The sequence below is a fragment of the Bos javanicus genome, chromosome 18, assembly GCF_032452875.1.
Source record: "Bos javanicus breed banteng chromosome 18, ARS-OSU_banteng_1.0, whole genome shotgun sequence".
In the NCBI taxonomy this organism is placed as follows: domain Eukaryota; kingdom Metazoa; phylum Chordata; class Mammalia; order Artiodactyla; family Bovidae; genus Bos; species Bos javanicus.
This window is the reverse complement of record NC_083885.1, coordinates 39,876,667-39,892,805: the sequence shown is the minus strand read 5'-3', so window position 1 is coordinate 39,892,805 and position 16,139 is coordinate 39,876,667. Positions and strand designations below refer to the sequence as shown.

The 16,139-nt window shown below is 43.7% G+C and overlaps 2 protein-coding genes across 4 annotated transcripts in view; both read right to left on the bottom strand.

The window, feature by feature from the left end:
- Positions 1 to 16,139, bottom strand: part of CMTR2 (cap methyltransferase 2) — a 101,367-nt gene that overhangs the window by 22,417 nt on the left and 62,811 nt on the right. The gene's annotated exons all lie outside the window — the stretch shown is intronic.
- Positions 1 to 16,139, bottom strand: part of HYDIN (HYDIN axonemal central pair apparatus protein) — a 465,600-nt gene that overhangs the window by 422,365 nt on the left and 27,096 nt on the right.

Below are 16,139 nucleotides of genomic sequence, written 5' to 3'. Positions count from 1 at the left end.
CACCTCTGCTTCCCACAGCCTTCCCCGTGTCAATAGATGGGAATGCACTCTTGCAGTTGAACAGGCCCAAACCTTGGTGTCATAATAAAAAGCTAATTCATTTCCTTTTACTATGCTCTCTCCATTTATGTCTTTTTATCATGGTTCCAAGAGTTTTTTTTTTTTTTTCTCAAGAGGGCACCTAGGTGCAAAGTTTGAGCAAGCTTAAAAACGTCTCCTTTATTCTCAAAGGACATGTAGATTTTCTTTCCCTCATGAGCTTATAGAATTTATTCCATGATCACCTGGTAATTAGTGTCGCATTAGTTCTTCTCTCCTGACTCTCTATTCATCTTGTGGTTTGTTAAATTTCATTACTGAAGTAGGTGGGTTTTGTTTTGTTTTAAGCCTTGTCTTACTGAATCCATGTTCTTATTAATTTCCTCTGTAGACTTTTTTTGGGGGGAGGGGCAGTCCTTTATCTGTTTTATGCCCGCTGTGCTGTTGCTATCTAAATCAGGGGATGGTGGGAATTCTCAGCGTTTCCCTATTTATCACTCTCTGGGGGAAAGGGTGGTATAGAGGCTGCACTAAGTCTCACCAAAATCTGCTTTTCTTTTTTTTTTTTTTAACTTTATAATATTGTATTGGTTCTGCCACACACCAAAATGAATCTGCCACAGGCACACATGTGCTCCCCATCCCGAGCCCTCCTCCCCCCGCCTTTTGTTGGATGCTTTTCAGTTTATAGCATGAGGATAAGCTCTTTCCCTGTTTGGTCATTGCTGGTAATTATTTTTAACTGGCTTATTTCGTTGAGTGACAGGCGAGAGTGATTCTGGCAGCAAAAAAGCAGTGTTTTTTCCATCGTGAGGAGACTGGTTATCTCACTCTACCACCCTTGGGGACAAGGTTGGGTGGGGGAGGAGACGAAATGTGATGAACCTAGCAGACGCCAGCCTTGTGGCAGTGGCAGGCCCGTTTCAAGAATCTTGGTATGTTTTTTCAAAGGGTATCTGACTACACCTCTCATTTACTCTTTCTTCTGTTCTGTGTTTTCCCAGCCAGGAGTACTGTCACCCTTAACACAGAAAGGGATTCTGTGGTACTTGACAGAAAAGAGTGGGGACAGCAAAAATGGGTGAGCCAAGCTGCTCCCCACTCAGCAGCCAGCTCAGGAAGGAAAGGAGCCCAGCAGGGTGAAGGAGTGGAGATGAGAGGAGGCAGGCTGAGCCCCAGGCACTGTAATAAACCCACAGCATGGCAGAAGGAGATGCAGGGGGAAGCTGGGCTTGGGCAGTGGTCTTGGGATGAAGTAGAGGGGGAATGGAGGTGACATGGGTGGGAGATCTGAAAACCTGACATCTCCCACCATCACACAAAGTCCACAGCCGCCAGTGGGAGAAAAACAGCATCCCCAAGGAGTAATGAAAACATGGCAACTGAGCATTGGAGCTTGGAATTAATGAGCAAGTCCCATCAAACCTTTGACACAACGGGCTTTGGCTTCAGAAGGCAGAAACCTTTTAAGCACCAACGATCATCTCCCTGCTCTTCATCTTCGGGCTCTGTCTCGGTGATGGATTGCCACCTGCCTAGTGCCCTGGCATTTCCATGCACAGAATAATTGGTTGCAGAAGGTTGTTGGATGCCTTTGTGGGAAGGAAGCTGCAAAAACAAATTCTATCAACTCAAATATTTTTTGATATCTTGGAACTGTAGAGCACGAATTCTGTAATTTAACTTCTCCATGATATGAAATTGTTCTTTACCAGGAAACCGAAAAGAGTAAAAGGAAAACAGTCCTCCATATTTACCAGTTTAAAAGCTATTTGCTTTAAAGAGATTTTGGGGTATTTTATGTTCTCTCTATATCATTCCTGTAAAGGGCACAGAATTCTCCACTTCTCTGAAGAAACTGAGGCAACCAATAACCCAAGAGTATAGAGTTAGCAGAGCTGTGAAAGCTCAGTAACAATAGCTAAACTTCACTGATATTGCTGATATTAATATTAGAGAATGAATGAATATTAATATAACTAAACTCGGTGCTGGCACTGGGTTACTCATTTAGCCCTCCCAACAACCATATTACTGTTATGTCATTTCTACAGAAGAGAAGGCAACTTGAACAGGTTCAATAGCTTGTACAAAACTACACAGCTGGCTCACGGTGAAGTTAGGACAAGACATGAACCTAACTGACCTCAGAGCCCCTCCAGTCACCACATTCCTAGCTGGTTATCTACCACTGCATAACAGACTAGTCCAAAATGTAGGCACTTTGGGGTGGATCTTCTGGAATGGTGGAGTAAAATTTAACGGCTAAACACAACATCTGTTATCTTACAGTTTCTATGGGTTGGGAATCTCGGCATAGCTGAGTGCCTCTGGCTCTGGGTCCCTCACAAAGCTATAATCAAGGTGTCAGCTGGGACTGTAGTCATCTCAAGGGAAAGGGAATGGGAAAGGATCTGCTTCCAAGCTCTCTCCCAGGGCTGCTGGCAGGATTTGGTTCCTTGCTGGCACTTGGCCAGTTGGCACCCTCAGTTCCTTGCCCCATGAATCTCTCCACAGAGCACAACATGGCAGCTTGCTGTACCAGAGCAAATAAAACAAGAACCAGAGAGAAAGAGTCTGAGCAAGATGAAAGTCCCAGTCTTCTGCAACCTAATTTGGGCAGTCTGTTCACTTTAGAAGCAATAGTCACCAGACCCAGTTCACATTCCAGAGGAGGGGATCACACAGAGGATAATTCCTGCGGATGCCAATAGTCACAATAACCACTGAGAGCCATCTCAGAAGCCACCTATCACTGTGTCCTTCTCCGCTAACTGCCGACCCCATCACTTACAGGGGCCGGCAAGATGGTAAGATTACATAACGTGACTGGGATCCCCTAGCCACCATCCAGAGATGCACCTAACCCAAACCTGGCCAATTAGATACTTTCCCCCAGGGATTCAGAATTATGATTCAGAGACTCTGATTAGTTTCTACTAGAGCCTTGAAATGGACAGAAATAGGAGCTATGAGACAGCCATCTTTTGCTATGCTCGAAAATAAGCAGAGAGCCACATATGGGTATGGGAGTGGGGTGAGAGGAAGAAACCGAGAGACAGACAGACAGGCAGACAGACATGCAATGCTTCCTGGATTTGGAGAGGTACAATAAAAACCTTAGGTTTCTGTCACTCGTAACCAGGGGTGATAGTCATACTGTTTAACCACTGATAAGGCCCAAATGCCAACTAAGCCAGGGGGAATGCTCCATAAACATATGGAACAGCCTCACTGCTGGACTCTGGTTGCCCAACAGCTCTTTCCCACCCACCCACACTGCTGCCCTCCGGGAGTGAAGCTGCAGGAAGGTGTGACCCAAGAACCTCAGGATCACCCGAGCGGGAGTCGCATGGCAGCCTAGCACAAACTTTGGTGTGATCACAGATTTCCTCTGTAGCCCACTGGGGAGTCAGTATCTCTTCCAGACAACTCACAGATAAATGTTTGTGATAATGTCAAGTGCATTCACTGTGATTCTTGGAATAACACACACAAGTGGCCTACAGACGGAGAGCCTCCATCTGATCTGTGTGAGGAGGGGTGAGATCCACTAGTGGGTAAGGGGATTGGAGGAACTTGCCACTCCCTCTAAAGCAGGACCCTGGAGCTCCCTGATACACTCCAGGGATCAGGAACCCCTCGACTGTTATCAGCAGTACTGTGGATATTCACAGGCATGTAGGTAACATCACATACTCCAATTACATGATGAAGACAAAATGAAAGAAGCCAAGCTTTTAGGGAAAGGGTCAGTTTTATTTTGATTACTTTTTAAATTAAATCAACTGAGAGTCAACAGAATCAGTGAATGCTCATGCAGCCTGATTCTGCTCAGGAACAAGGAGTAGACACAGCATTCCTCTCTCTAGACTGGGAAGACTTTCTACCTTGACTGCTCATCACCGCCCCCCACCCCACCATGAGAGAGGAGCTTTCTTTCTCCATCAGGAATAAACGTCAGTGAATGCCATCTGAAAGCCAGTGAGGAATTGATCATGGCAGGAAGTTTTGTCCTGAACATTAAACTAAAATCTGATTTCCTTTTGAGATGTCCTGCCGAGTTAAACGTTTACATGAGAGCTCATATAGTCATGATTTTTTCCCTACATCATATATTGTGGATAATTGCTTTGCTTCCTTGGTCAATGAAATATGAGGTAAATTGTTATAATTTTCAACAAAGATAGATTTATGCCCCTGTCTCACAACTCAGCATGGTGTGCACATTTCGTCCTTAAAAATAATAAGGTATACTTCGATGCACTGAAGTAGAGATCAATATTCATAATTACAAGTCACAGCTCACAATACAAATTTTCTTTGAATCAGGAATTTCCCCCTAGATTCCCTTTTTCTTAAGGTATGTTACTTTTATGATTAAAAAGGGGGGGAATATATATGTAATCATAATTTTCTTATCAAAGCTTTAAACGAATCAATTGCAAAATCCTGCCTATGTTACCCACTGGACCTGCAGCAACCACAGGGTTCTATGTAGAGGTGTCCTCTGGAGATTAAATTCACCATTACCAGGAAAACTGGGGGACTCCCCTGGTGGTCCAGTGGCTGAGACTCTGCGCTCTCAATGCAAGGGGCCTGGGTTTAATCACTGGTGGTGGAAATAGATCCCACATGCTGCAGCTAACGAAACTGCATGCAGCAACTAAGACTCCACACAGCCAAATAAATAAAAGTCAAAAAACAAAGGAAGAGTGGGTAGTATTTCTTGAGCACTCAATGTGTGCCAGGCACCATCCTAAACACTAGGCATACATTTGCTTTATCGTCAAAAAGCAACCCTCCCAATAACTATTATTATCTCCATTTTATGGGAGAGGAAATTGAGTCCATAGAAATGGTTCAGAAATTTGACCAAAGGTACACATTTAGTAATTGGTAGAGCAGGGATTTGGAACCAGGTCTGTTTTATTCCAGTGTTTACTCTGAACCACTACATATGATGCCTAAACTTATATATAAGTTTAGGCATCTATACATATCAAGTTCTCCTAAGTACTCAGTAATATAGTTAGTAGTCTTCCAAAGAGTAATATACTTACTAACCTTTCAAATAGTCTCACCTAGGGTAACCCCTCTTCTTCAACTGGCACACACAAAACTTTAAGTAACATATTAGTTAGCTATTGCTGCATAGTAAACACTCTCAAAACCAAGCAACATGAAACAATAAGTACTTGTTATTGCTCATGAGTCTGTACAGGCCAGCTGAGCAGTTCTCCTGGTCTCTGCTGGACATACTCAAGTAGCTGAGGTCAGCTATGGGTCAGGTAGGCAGTCCTGTTGATCTTAATTGGCCTCTCTCACACCACTGGGGGTCTATGGGCTGCAGCCCAGTCTGACGGCCTCAGCTGGGACAAGTGGCCTGTGCTCAGTGTGGCCCTCATCCTCCAGGAGTCCAGCCCAGTATTTTTCATACAGAAGTGGCAGGGTTTCAAAACAAGTAAGAGACTGCAGAAGACTACAAGGCCCCAGAGGCTTGAGGCTAACAGATGCCACATTCTAATGCCCAAAGCAAGACCCAAGGCGAGCCTGAGTCAGAAGAGGGCAGGGACTAGAAATTCTCAACCACAAAGGGTGTGTATACGGCGAGTCATGAACCAGGGCCATCAATGTAATCCACCTTCCACAATGAGTAGCTATGGAAACAGTAAACCTCCTATTTCAACACCAGTAGCAATACTGGCTGAATGCAGAGTATGTGTGGACTCTGTCACAACTGCTCTATTATAACTGCCCCTCATATGAAAGGAAACTGAGGCTTAGAGAGCTGGAGAAACTTGCTAGCAATACGACACTTCTGCACAAAGGACACAGCCTTAGCACTGGCTGGCTCTCTCCAACCACCTGGGCACTGAGCCAGAGGCTCTGGTAGCTTCTCTTCTTAAAAAGCATAAAGATTGATCTGTACCTGTCTGGTCCCAAGTGTGTATTCAAAGGTTAGCCCTTTGATTTTTTATCCTTTCTGTGGAGGGCCCTAGGAAATTGATAGGACCCGAGAGTCCACAACTCTGATCAAGCCCCTTCTCAGCTTACTGCTCTGGCAGCTTTTGCTCTAATTCCAAAGTGCCCGTGGTGCCCTGGGGGCATAATAGCCTTCCCTACAACGGTAAATGAGATCAGTCGCGTTATTGGCTTTCATATCCTATGAGTTCACTGGAGGAAAGGACGGGGCTAGGGACCAGGCACTGCCTTCGGCCTTCATCTGCAAATGACAAATACTTAACCTGACCCTGTCTCTCGCACAGAATATTTAGGAGGACCCAAGGCAATGGCACCCCACTCGAGTACTCCTGCCTGGAAAATCCCATGGATGGAGGAGCCTGGAAGGCTGCAGTCCATGGGGTCGCTGAGGGTCGGACACGACTGAGCGACTTCACTTTCACTTTTCACTTTCATGCATTGGAGAAGGAAATGGCAACCCACTCCAGTGTTCTTGCCTGGAGAATCCCAGGGACGGGGGAGCCTGGTGGGCTGCCGTCTATGGGGTCGCACAGAGTTGTACACGACTGAGGCGACTTAGCAGCAGCAGCAGCAAGGAGCACGTTTTATGAAGATAAAAGGTCTGGGGATATGAGGCAGAGCAGAAGAGGTGAGGAAGCCAAGCAGAACAGGAGACAAAAGGAAAGCGGGTAGAATAGGATCTTGGACAAGAGAAAGGATGGATTCATCCACCCAGAACCTGCCCAGATAGGCACAGTTTTAAGGCACAGAAACTCCTCAGACCCTTGTGTGAAAAGCAGGCAGCCCCTCACTCACAAGCAACACGTTGGCTGCACTGCCCCCTGCTGACCTTCATGTGTAAGAGCACAGACTCTGAACAGACTGAAAACAATGAACTTGGGTTTCAGAGACCAGACCACAGGTGTACCAAGGAACCTAGGAGGCCTTTCTGCCTACTCGGCCCCAAGGTTGCTTATTGGGCCTAGTTCACAATTTCCCTAACCCTTCTCCTTCCCAGGGATCCAGAGAATCAGCTTCTGTTCCCCTGCAGGTACCATCTACTCTAAATTGTGGCTATAATAGGGGACCCAGTCTTCCCAGCTTTTCCATTCTTTGCAAAGACAAAGCCCATGGGTCGTTATTTCTTTCCAGAGTTTTATTGCTAATCACGGTGGGGAAGTGGCAGGGGGAAAGGGTGGAGAGGGATGTCATACAGCAAAAAATTCAAGCATATTATTTTAAAAAAAAAAAAGAAAGAAAGGACTTGCCCAAGGTCACAGAGTTAGTAACAAGGGAGCTGGGATATGAATGCAGGCTTTCTGGTTCCAACACTTACCAGCTTAACCTTTAGGCAACACTGCCCTTACTACAAGTAATGAGCCTCATCTTTGTGGCTTGTGGGCTCTGGGACTTAGTGTGCATTTTAATCCCCAGTCTGCCTTTCTGTCACTTGCCATGTGTGTGAACTTGGACAGTATACCGAAATTCTTGAAGCTTCCATTTCTGCATCCATAAAATAGAAAGAAAAACAGAATCTACCTTACACAATTATGATAAAAATTAAATAAGATGATGCATATACAGCATGTTGCACAGAGCCTGGCAATAGCAAGCACTTAATAAATGATATTTATTCTTATATTTTTAAATTTTTTCAACTGTACCAAATACATTAACTATTGGAACAAATCTAATCTTTTACCCCCAGGTTCTGCCATTAACTCACTATATGACTGAGAGGTTATCACTCATTTGGCTCACAGCAGAAGTCTCTTTCCTATACTCCACACTCCTCTGTTGCCACCGCCAATGGACTGTTTTTCTCAACAGCTAGAGTAGCCCTTTAAAAAAATATATCAGATCACTTTGCTGCCCTGTTTAACACTTTCCAGTGGTTCCCAGCGCACAAAGGATGAAATTCAAAACACCCTGGCCATGACTTGCAAAATCATGCATGCTATAAGCACTGCATCGCCTCCCCTGCCCTCACTGTAATCCAGTCACGCTGGCCTTCCTTCTGTTCTTGAATATAACAGCTTATTCTCACCTTGAGGTATCTGCCAGAGAAGCAACCAGAAAATTCCTCACTTTGACCTTTGAAAGGCTGACTCCTCATTGCTCAGATCCCAATTCAAAAATTCACTGTAGAGGCGCGTTCCCTTCTGCCCAGGGCCGTCCCCTTGCCCAGGCCCTGTCTCACTACCTTGCTTTGCTTTGTTTCTTGGCTTTAAAAAAAATTCTCTTTATTGTGGTAAAAGTCACATAATATAAAACATACTATTTTAACCATACTTAACTGTGCAGTTCAACTCTCACCATCACCCATCTCTCGAACTTTTTTACTTTCCTAAACTAAAACTCTGACTCCGTTAAACTCTGCTGCTGCTGCTGCTGCTGCTGCTGCTAAGTCGCTTCAGTCGTGTCTGACTCTGTGCGACCCATAGACGGCAGCCCACCAGGCTCCCCCGTCCCTGGGATTCTCCAGGCAAGAACACTGAAGTGGGCTGCCATTTCCTTCTTCAATGCATGAAAGTGAAAAGTGAAAGTGAAGTCGCTCAGTCGTGTCCAACTCTAGCCACCACATGGACTATAGCCTACCAGGCTCCTCCGTCCATGGGATTTTCTAGGCAAAAGTACTGGAGTGGGGTGCCATTGCCTCCTCAGCCGTTAAACTCTAACTCCCCATTTTCCCTCGCCACCTCCCAAGCTCCTGGCATCTACCAATGTACTTTCTGACTCTAAGAATTTGACTTGTCTAGGTGCCTTGTATAGGTGGAACCAAACAGCATTTGTCTGCACCTAGTGTATACTGGAATGCATTTTTAAGGTTAATTTAATATATATGTCCTACAAACAGATCGTACCTTCTTTCTCCCCTGTGCTCTACAGCAGGCCCTCACCGGCTGTCTACTTCATACGTAGTGTACCTATGTTGACCTTGATTTCCCAATCCATTCCACCCTGTCTACCTGGTTTTATCTTCTTCCCAGTGTTCATCACGACCTGAAACTATCTCATTTTATTTATGTATTTGACTGGCTTTCCCTCTGTATCACTCCATCAGAATGTAAACTACCAAAGAGTAAAGAAGATAGTCAGAACTCTTTCTGTTTTGGTTACGACTGTGGCCCTGTAGCAACACAAGCTCAGTGCCTGGCATTCAGTAGCTCTTTAAGATGAGAGACTGAATTAATGAACAACTGAAGGAATTAAATTAGCCCAAGATTCACTTATAAAACAAGATCTCTTAGATTCAGTGATATAGAAAGTTATTTCTAGCTCTAAAATTCCAAGACCCTTGGGGCATTCTGGGGTCCTGAGAGAATAGGGGAGAGAGAGCACTCTGTCTGGATTGTGGAATTCTAGGAGATGTTGTTGAGAATGGATGTTTGCCCAGTGATGGGAACGAGGTTTTAATCATCTTCCAGATAACTCAAACAGTCACCTTTTGTCCACATGTCCCTCAACCTTCTCTCACTGTAATATTTCACAACCTTAAGTTTAGCCTTTCTATCTTTTCTATATTCCTATAATCCCTATAATCACATCCTAGGACAAGCAAAGAGCACTGTAAGAAAAGACGGCGGTTGACATTGGCTGATAGGACCTTAGCCTCTGATCCAGAGAGCTTTGCTGACTCTCAGAGTTCTCATTTTATCAATATTTCCTTTTGAGACTGTTCCGTTTTATACCATCCAGGAACATGAAAACCCTTTCGAGACGGACCTGGGCTGTAGCCAAAATCTTGGCACTGAAACTGTCATGGTGGTGCTTGCCCAGATCAATTTTTAAATGAATCAATTCAACAAACGTGTATTCGGCACCTGCCATGTGCAGTCAGAGGGAGATCGGAAGAGAGCAGTACCTATCCTTATAAAGTATCAGTTGATCAACCACCGAAACTATGTCAGTGCTACTTTTCAACTCTGATAAAGATGATGGCAGAATGGTCTCCAGAATCCTGTATAGTAGGTAAGAGACTGCAGGTTGAGAGCAGAGTAATACATATAGATGGAGAACATAGAGTAAGAGATATTAACCCACATGGGACTTCGCTGGTGGTCCAGTGGTTCAGACTCTGCACTTCCACTGCAGAGGTTATGAGTTCAATCCCTCATTAGGGAACTAAGACTCCACAAGCTGCATATAGGGGCTAAAAAAATAAATATTAACTCACAGTGTTAGCAGAGTTCCAAACAACTTTCTATGTTTAACCATTTTGAAATCACTCTCATTTGATATTCTGCTTGTTTATGGAGATCTAATCGGCATGTTTGATTGGAAGCTGAAGAACCATGGGGAGACAAGCCTACAGTGTCTACACAGGGAAAATTTCCTTTTTTAAAATCCTGCCTGTCATCACGTGCTGGTCTCCTTGCCCACATTAATTTGTGATCATCTGTGGGGAAAGTAGGGAGGAGTTTACAGAAACAGAACAGAAGAGCAGAGAGAGACAGGTGAAGCCTCGGGCAATGCACAAAGCCCTGTGATAGGCAGTTCTGGAAGGGAGGAGACTGCATCAGCTTCAAGAGCAGATGAGCTTTGCCTTATTTTTCTTTGCTCATCTGACCAGGTACTCCATAAATGTCAGACAGAGGATGAGAAGAAGTAAACATGTTATTATGAAAAAAGAAGGGAGCCATCTGGTTCATGTCAGAGGTCTGGACTGTAAAATATTGCAATTCCCAGGTGACCTTGGGGAAGCTTGCATTGGTATAACACCAGCCATCTATGAAGCTATGGTAAACTCCTTGGTTTGAACTAGGGGGTGTATTTACATGGATGGCAAATGCAGGTGCTCTTTGAACTTGTGTGCTCTCTTCTTACTCTCTGGAGTTGGCTGTGTTCTCTCTGGCTGGATCATCTCAAAGCCAGCAGATAATCATGTGGAAGGTATGTTTTGCTGCAGGAGGCCTTGCTGTGTTTAGCAATCCCTCAAAACATAAGAGAAGCATTTCTCCAGATGGCAGGGTGATTTGAGTCAGAGGGAGGTGTCTTTGGCCATCAGCAAGGCTTAGTCCTTGGTGTTGGCCAGTCACGCACGGAGCATCTCACGCAGCTGTGCCCTGTGACAAGCCACCACAGTTCTGGGCCCTGGGCTGAGTACTGTTATTTGAACCTTCTGCTAAAAAGTAAATACTACACTGTGGAATTGATCTAAATTATTCAACTCTCATACTCACACATCTTAAGGAGAATGTTTTATTAAAAATCTTTGAAGTCAGAGAGGTCTAGACTGAATTTCAACTCCACCCCCTTGTAACTGCGCAACCTTGAGCAAGTTATGAAATCTCCTCGGGAATTCACTTATTTATCTTTAAACGGATATTAAGAATGATGTCCACCTCTTGCAAACAGGGTTACTATGAGGATTAAGGGAGATAACATAGGCAAAGCTCTTAGAACAGTGACTGACGGTAAGCAAGGGCTGTTTTCACTGCACAGAGTTCTGCATTGATAAATCTAGCCCTGCAGTCAGAGAATATTTTTCAAGATGGGAAAGAAGAGAAACCAAGCATAAAACTGCATCTCCTGGTGGCTAACTCACGAGGTTTTTAGGAGGCCTTTTTTCACATATCAGATCTATTTAGTGGGCAGAAATCAGCACTGTGGACCGCTCCACTAACAGCAAATAGGGCAGAAGGTGCTGGCTTTGGACTTGCACCATCTATACCAGTCTTTTTAAAACTGCGGTTATAGCAAAATCAATACTAAAGGGTTGTGACCAGAATTTTTAAAAGAAAAGGATGAAATTTAAAAAGCACAGTGTATTTGCACAAAGTACTATTTCATGAATCCTGCATGTGTGTGTATACTGATATATATATATATATATATATATTAATACATACACACACGCATACATGTGTCAAAAGCTAGAAAACCACTGATTCATTTTTCTTTAGAAAAATCCATTCTCAAACTATTTCTGGCTTGGCTGACTATTAGTGTCTCCCTTCGACTAAAGTCACACATGCCATTTCTCCTCGTCTAGCCACAATAAAACAATGACCCAACATACCACAACTCTGGAGAACTGAAGTTAGCACTCCAAATATCAAACCTACTGAGTCAAAAATTTAGTCAGATATCTGGGGTTTGATCTGCCTAATGCTAAATAATCAAGAAAACTATTTTTCTCCACAAGGCTGATAAACTGAGGAGTAGTCCCTAACAGTCGGTTCATCAGGAGGAATGCTCATGAACTGGGGAGGCCTCACAAGATTTGGATGCTTCAGAATACCAATCTGGGTAACATCAACCCAGGAGAGACACTGGGAAGTCTGTCTTGGCTTCAGGCCACAGAAAAGCTTCCTGGAAAGCGTCTTGCCAAAGATCTCTTCTCATAAGCTACTCAGTGAAAGAACTGGGATAAATATCCTACTCATTAAATCCCACCTCTGTGGGGACAGGGGTGTTTATTTGTTTTACCTACATGAAGTCAGAGAGGAACTCCTGGGGAAATGAGAAACTTTCACTCCAGCTACAATGATCTTTCTCACTAAATATGCAGCTTTACTCCAATTAAATAAATAAATAGGCAGGTTTAGTCAGTCAGTCAGTTCAGTCGCTCAGTCGTGTCCGACTCTTTGAGACCCCATGAACAGCAGCACGCCAGGCCTCCCTGTCCATCACCAACTTCCGGAGTCCACCCAAACCCATGTCCATCGAGTCATTGACACCATGTCAGTACAATCATGCAATGGAGATACAAAATCGCTGAGAGAGAAAAATGTACTTCTTTCTGATAAATGATTAAAGGGTAAATATTGCCATTACTTTCCAATGCTATGGTTTATGACAAAACTCATCTTCTTCCCATCTCACAATTATTCCCCTGATAAACAAGTTTTAAGCTTTTCTAAGTTTAGAAATACTGTTTTTCTCTGCCAGATCTGAAACGTAATATATTTGGAGGTTCATCTTGCCTTTTGATCACCCCGCTTCTACCTCCCTTTTCTAAAAGCACCTCTATTTCCTTCTGAGAACTTACTTCTTTTCTTTGAGATATAAATACCTGTGCCTAACACTCTGCTTCTCAAACTGTGTCCAGCTGACCGAAGCCTGAGGCAGTCAGGCACGCTCTGGATTTTATGTCCCGATCGGTGAGTCAAGAGCCCGACCTTTGTGGGGTCCGTTCCTGGGCAGCATCAGGTGCTAACCGTGCTGGTGTCTCCGGCATCGCCGCACTCCAGATTGGCCCTGGCTCTGCCCAGCCTGATTCTTCAGCCTTTAAAACATTCTGTGAGCTCTCAGTTCCTTCCAATGAATGCCCCTTTGCTTAAACTAATTTTAATCAATTTCTGATGCTTGCCACTAATAGTTATATTCAAAAAATTTAGCAACCAACCCATTTGAACCAGATGCCATGAGCAATCAGGGCAGACAGCAGTCATAAGGAATGACTTATGGTCATTGACTGTTATGGTGTGTTCTGTCTGAAGATCAGCCCAGTTTGCAGCCAAAGAAGCTTAACAAAATATCAGGGCAATACACCCCACCATTCATGACCCAAGGAAATAATCTCACTCAGGAGAGTTACAAAGAAAAAAGGGGGGATCACAGGGTTGGGAAACTCTGCATGGTTCAGAGTAGGGATCTAATGACTGTCGAGTCAATGAATGCATGAATGAACTAATAGCTACCCAGAAAGAGATACAGGAGGAAGGTGAACCTGACCTATCGCTTACACACACTCAAAGCTAGGCATACTCTTCTTTCCTCACAGAAGGCTTTAGACATAGTGCATTCCACTAATGGCATGCAAAATAAGTACAATTAATACATGGACAAACATTTACAAAACTGTAACGCTTATGTAATTTTATCATACCTTATTGTTAGCTTCTATTCATGGCCAGTAATAATGGTTTCAGATTAAATGGTGGTGAGATAAACTTTCCTTATAAAATTAATTAAGCAAAAATATGGGGCGTTTTTTAAATTGTGTAGATAAGAACACAGGTGGTACAAAGCTATGATAAGAATCATGGCAATATAAGAACACGTGGCACATAGGAAACACTGTATTATACATGGTGGACAAAGAGCATACATTCAAGATCGAAACTTAAATCTTGGCTTCTTCTTGGTCTCTCTAAATACAGAAGCCCATCCTCTCTCCACTCGGGTGTCTGTAGCCACTAAACAGGGAATGACCATGCTGGTAGCGTTTACACATATGTCGTGAAGGGCAGCACCTAAGCTCAGCCACAAAGTGGTGCAGAAAATCTAAATACGATAGCAAATCAAGATCCCGAGTCCTTCACACAGTCCACTGAGCAGCAGTTGATGGTTACATGTTTTAGACAGCTTTGCCTTCGGGTGGATTCAATTCAGTGACCTAGACATTAAAGACTGGCTATGTCCCAGTTCCAAGTTTCTGAGTTGTGTTGTCCTGTTCCCGTGCTCTGACTGTTCCTATCAAAGTGGGCTCCAAAACACCAAAGAGTTTTTCTATGATATATTTCTTTCAAGCTTTTTACTTAAACAAGGTAGCTTTTAAAATTCAATAACACCCATATAGCTAAATGCAGGTTTATGCATGCATTCTCTGGGGATACTTCAGTAATTTCACTAACCAGAAGGCATATTTCAGAGAAATTATTCTTAAGTGGTAATAGTTGCAGGGCTAAAGTCTCATCTGAATTTTTAATAAGATCAAAGACTAGCAAGGATGAAATTGCATCTCCTAAACGGGGGCTATCAAGCTAGGTAATCCACTGGGTTGCCGTAAAGCAAAAATTGCAAACCAACAGCCTATAGAGTGAATCAGACCCACAGATGGGGGAAAGGGGAATGTTGGGGGCACAAAAAGGGGGAACAGACAGGGGAAGATTTATTAGAATGAGTTGCCTAGATCTTTAAATTGGCAGTTCTCACATAAAAATGTTAATTTTCCACCTTCTTTGGACAAAATACAAATATCTGACAACACTGACAATATGGCCTGGGGACCATATTCAGGAGGAATTCAGGAGTGGCTTCCTGCTTGAGGTAGGGCACGCACTTTTCAGTTCACCAGAGTCCCTGCTTATCCATTTTGTGCTACACCCAACCCCTCTGCCCTCCTTATAGTACCTGCCTGAGACCAGAGGACAGAAAAAGGTCACTGGTACTTTTCACCACAGAACTGGCCTTCTTTGTCCAAAGGTCTCAGGAAGGGGATGGTAAGTTTTGTGAGAGCAGGTGTCCACTGTGTCCATTTGCTATTGTAGCCCTAGCATCTAACATTTATCAGGTGCTCCGTATATTCCTGGGCTAGCAGGCTGGCTGGCTGGCTGGCTGGAGACATCTTAGCATCCACACTGGAGAAGAGGAACATCAGAAATTATCGCTTTGTTTATGTGGCTCAAGAGAAGTGTGGTGGCTCCATAGCCCAACCACAGAAAGGGTTATCAGCCCACACGGTGTCCACTGTTCTAAAAATTCTTCTGAAGAGGAAAGAAGCAAATGAAGGAAAGAGAAGAGGGAATTTCCCAAAGATTTAAGAGACAGTATATTGGCTAAGAGCATGAACTTTGGTTTAAAAAAAACCTGGATTTTAATCTTGTATCCACCATTCACAAGCTGTTAGACCTTGGCCAAGTTGCTTGATCTCTCTGGCCCTCAGTTTTCTAGTATTTTAAATAAGAATCATGTTTACCTTGTAGGGTTTTGTGAGTACCTGATAGATAGAGTGCCTGATGACTATGGACTGAGGTTCATGACATTGTACAGGAGACAGAGATCAAGACCATCCCCATGGAAAAGAAATGCAAAAAAGCAAAATGGCTGTCTGGGGAGGCCTTACAAATAGCTGTGAAAAGAAGAGAAGCCAAAAGCAAAGGAGAAAAGGAAAGATATAAGCATCTGAATGCAGAGTTCCAAAGAATAGCAAGAAGAGATAAGAAAGCCTTCTTCAGCGATCAATGCAAAGAAATAGAGGAAAACAACAGAATGGGAAAGACTAGAGATCTCTTCAAGAAAATTAGAGATACCAAGGGGACATTTCATGCAAAGATGGGCTTGATAAAGGACAGAAATGGTATGGACCTAAAAGAAGCAGAAGATATTAAGAAGAGGTGGCAAGAATACACAGAAGAACTCTACAAAAGAGCTCTTCACGACCCAGATAATCACGATGGTGTGATCAC